We start from the raw sequence: 4,915 nt of genomic DNA, 5'->3' as shown, positions 1-4,915 counted from the left end.
TTCACTGCTGTGTGTGTGCACTAAGGATGGGTTAAATGCAGAGCACTAATTCCTAGTATGGGTAACCATACTTGGCCACGTCACGTCACTTTTTCACTTTTATCCTTCACCACCCAGTAATGATTATGACAATGCTGAAGATGTCAACAGCTCAAATTATCATATGAAATTATTTAAATTAATTTCAAAGTCAGAGTATTTCTTATTCCTTCTTAAAGAGGCTGTTTGATTTAGTTTACCCATAAATGTTAATTAATGCATTAACTATCAAACATGTACTAACATGTAGTTAAGGCAGCTGTTATTCATGCGTGAATCCATATGACTCCAGTCATAGTTAAGGATAGCTCTTCATTAGTTCATGATTAGTTAACACCTTTAATAATCATTAGTATATGATTAATTAAGTATTAATTTAGGCATTAGTACATGATTATTCATGTACCCTTATTGTAAAGTGTTACCACAAATTCTAACAATATGTATTATAAATTCAATGTCTCTGTTACTTACTTAGTGGAGAAGAGGAGAGAAGTATAATAGAGCAAAAACTAAAAAGAGAAAATAACATGTTTGTTTGGAAACCAGTTAAAAGTTTAAAGTTAAATTTGTATTTAAATTAAAGAATGGAAACATTTACCTGTTGAGAGTGTTGACAGTCTGTGTAGTTGGATCACTGAGCTCCAGAAAATCAGTAATGAGGAGCTTTGACAGTTACAGGTTTAAAAAACAAAAAGGGTGGGAATAAAGAACCCTAAACTCTCAAACAAATGACCATTTCAGCATAAAAGGGTTCTTCAGGATGCTATGGTTCTAAATAGAACCGTTACATGTAAAGAACGATCTTTTTTTAGAGTGTAGGCTACTGTTAAATAGACCTACTGTACCTAAAACACGTTTTATTTCAGTTGTTTCTATGTTTTATTGTATTTGTCCTTTTGTTTGTTACTTGCATCTAGAGGCGGATTATTAATAACAAATATTACTGTGCGTACGTCTGCTCAGACCCTGACGTGGCGCTAAGCTCTTTTCCACGTCAAAGACCGTTTTTATAAATATGAACGTTGCCGTGGATTTTTGCATACGCACACTCTACGATCAAATCTGTGCGTACACACGTTTTATAAATGAGGCCCCAGAGGCGGACAGTAGTGAAGTATTTTTACTTTACTCAAGTAAATGTAAAAAGTATCTGTAGTTTGTTTGTAGTTTGTAATCTTTTACCAACTACCCTAAACACACGCCTGATAATATGCGGCGATTTCAACTTCATTTTAGATCCTGTTAGACAGATATCCTTCACGCTCTGACATATCCTTATTGATATCTGGAGATTAAAATATACAATGGACAAGCAGTACACTTTTTTCTCACAAGTTCATAAATCAAACTCCCGGATAGATTTCTTTTTAGTTGACTCTAAAATTATTCCTTGTGTAAAATCAATGAAACATCATTATAGAATGATCTCTGACCATTTAGCGGAAACATTCTCTCTGGATCTATTAGAAATTAAGCCCAGCTATAACTGGTGGTTTAATCCTACCCTGCTCTTGAATGCCAAATTTTGTGAGATTTTCAAATTCAACATTATGGGAAACCCTAAAGGTTGTCCTGAGAGGGCATATTATTTCTTATGAGTCCAGTCTTAAAAAGCAAAGGGAAAAACCTCTCCTAGAAACTGATAATCATCTTACTCTGCCAGAAGATTCTATTGATTCGGATTTGCTTAATGAAATTACAGCTCTCAAATTGGAATGTAACTCAGTTCTTTCAAACCAAGTTAATAATATGTTGTTAAAAGTTAAGCAAAAACTATGTGAACTTGGGGATAAGCCAGACAAATTGCTTTCTTGCCAGCTAAGGGGGCTATAAGCCAGTAGAGTAATCCATAAAATCAAAAACAAGGAGGGTGTCTTTTTAACAAATCCCAGTGAAATCAACGATACATTTAAAGAATTTTACGAAGAATTATACAGATCAAAGGGCTGCACTGACCCCTCAGCTCTAGCTAACTTTCTTCATTCATTACATCTTCCAAAGATGGGGTGTGCAGAGCAGACAGTTTTGAATGCAGACATAACAATAGAGGAAATATTAGATGGCATCAAATCTTTCCCCGGTGGCAAGGCACCCGGCCCTGATGGCTTTGGAATTGGATTTTACAAAAGAATTTGCGCATACGCTCTCTCCTTTGCTGTTGACAATGTTTAATCACTAATTTGGTAAACACAAGCTTCCCCTAATCCGAAATCCGATCTTAAAATCTTTACTAAGATCCTTGCTAACAGACTAAATAATTGTATTGGGAAAAATGTCCATCATGACCAGTCTGGTTTTATTCGTGGCTGTTTCTCCTTTTTCAGTGTCAGGCGACTAATGAATATCTTATATAGATTTGAGTCTCTAACTAGCATTGCAGTTCTTGCCTTGGATGCAGAAAAGGCATTTGACCAAATTGAATGGGACTATACAGTATTTTAGCTGTGATTAGAGAATTTGATATGGATGATACATTCGCCTCTCGGGTGAAAATGTTATATGCCCATCCTAGGGCTTCGGTTTTCACTAAATTTAATAGGTCATCTCAATTCCCATTACATAGAGACACCTGGCAGGGCTGCCCTCTCGCTTTTTGCAGTTGCAATTGAACCTCTCACCCTTGCCATTAAAAAGAACTCTTTTTTAACCCCCAAATTTAAACCAAATCAATCATCATATTTCTTTCTATGCAGACGATGTTATTCTATATCTTCGTAACTCAGAACAGTTTATACCACCCTTGTTAAATTTATTGGAAACTCGGGTTACTCAGTAAATGGGCAAAAAAACTGAATTATTGGCGGTTACTAACAATATCAATTATGGGGCGTGTGAATGCCAGTAAGATGGTGATATTACCCAGATTCTTGTATCTTTTCCAAAATGTACAGATTTATTTGCCCAATAAGTTCTTCAAAATTTTGTATTCTATTTTACTGCCATTTATCTGGGGCTTCAAAGCACATAGAATATCTAAACTACATGTGTGTAAGCCAAGGTCATTGGGGGGTTTAGTTTGCCAAATTTTCAATATGACTACTGGGCTGCCAATTGTAGAGCTTTAACTTTCTGGCAGGACCCACGCCCCGACAGTTTTTCAGCTGAACTCCCTTCATGGCTTATGATTGAGCAGGGCGATTCAAACTCATCTCTCTCCTCATTGCTATTTGCTGCCCCAGAGACATCTAAAGCCACAGTAGGATCCCATTTGATGATTATTAACTCTCTTAGAATATGGCATCAGATCAGTAAGACATTCAAACAATACCTCAAAATACCTCCTTTTTTTGCTCCGGTCTGTCATAACCATGCTTTTAAACCCTCACTATTAGATCCAGTGTTCATAGGTTGTGCTAGAAAAGGAATCCTCACCTAGAGAAATGTATATATAGACAACAATTTTGCCACATTTTCTCAAAGTGAATATCTCTTTGGTATATTTGGAAGGTCATATTTCTCAAAAAATATGACCTTCCTGCTTCACACTTCTTCAGATATCTACAAATTAGAAATGATGTTCGTTCCACTATGCCAAACTTTGAAACATTATCAGCTAACATGCATAAGCTTCAGAAAGAAATTGGAAAACTTCTGACCAGAATTCACCAAGTTTTTGGCATGTCCAGAAATGATGATTGAGAGAGCCCTCCGCAGATTCACACTTATTGCAGAGAGAAAGTATTAAGTTTAACCCTTGAGTAATGAAATGTATGCAGCACCTTGTACTGAATAAGTTGGTGCCTGGCAGTAACATGTGTGTATATTTTTAAGAGATTTTGCCCAGTCCTCCTCAGAAATCTTAATATCCAGTTCCTTTTCCCAATCGTTTTTCAGATGATTAGTAGAGACATCTAACTGACTAGTGAAAAAATCAGCTAATTTTGTGACTAACTTTGGGGAATTGGGAACGCAAGTACGTAGTTTGAGTAATTCATTGTAAGCTTCCCTTTAGATCCTGTGACTGCTGTTCTTGGCTGGTCAGCTTCCTTGCAGCATCTTAGCCATGCTTTCCGAATCCCGATTGACTATACAGTATGGTATGATGATTGCCAAAAAATAAAAATAAATAAATAAACAAATATTTGCATTTGGAAGAAAGAGTTGAGACCACTATTCAAGATCTGGTTGTGAAAATGTTCCTCCACCCTTCATGTGGAAAGACTTATACAGTATGTCTGGAAATATAGATCTGTTTGAAACTTCTTGGAGGCCTCTTTTCAATCACCTGTTAAAAATCTCCAATAACCATGACACTACTTGAAAATGTTGTAATTGTTATTCAGTTTCACTTCTGTGTCAATGTTAATATGCCCGTTTTTTAAATACCTCATTTGAATATTTTAATCTTTTTTTTTTTCAATTATTTGTCTAAACAAGTGACAGTTTTGACACTAAACCTATCTGCTCTCTATTTTTACTGTCATCCTTGTTTTAATGTTAAAATACCTAGGTGATTATTTATTAATATTATTTAATTATTACATCACCTTGCCCATAATGTCACAATGAGCAAAAATCTTTTTTGACCTCCCTTGCCTTTACCTGGTGTTGTAGTCAACTACAAAATTGAATCTAATTGAAGGAGATGTATTATTTATTTTATTTCATTTTTTCGTTTTAATATCTGTGCAGGTGTGTTTTGGTCCTTTTCTGTGATTGTACTGCTTTTGTGTCTGAAAATACAAAAATACCTCAATAATAATAATAATAATAATAATAATAATGATAGATGATCTCTAACAGCTTACCACACTAGCTCCGCTTAATTTTGTTGACTCACCAATGGTTGTTTATTGGGTTTTTCTGAGCAATGCCAGAATTGTCTTTCAGTATATTAGAATGATTTATGAAGGATCATGTGACACTGAAAACT

The sequence above is a fragment of the Sinocyclocheilus anshuiensis genome, unplaced genomic scaffold (genome assembly GCF_001515605.1).
Source record: "Sinocyclocheilus anshuiensis isolate Anshui unplaced genomic scaffold, SAMN03320099.WGS_v1.1 scaffold1018, whole genome shotgun sequence".
NCBI lineage: Eukaryota > Metazoa > Chordata > Actinopteri > Cypriniformes > Cyprinidae > Sinocyclocheilus > Sinocyclocheilus anshuiensis.
Note: the sequence above shows the minus strand (reverse complement) of the source record.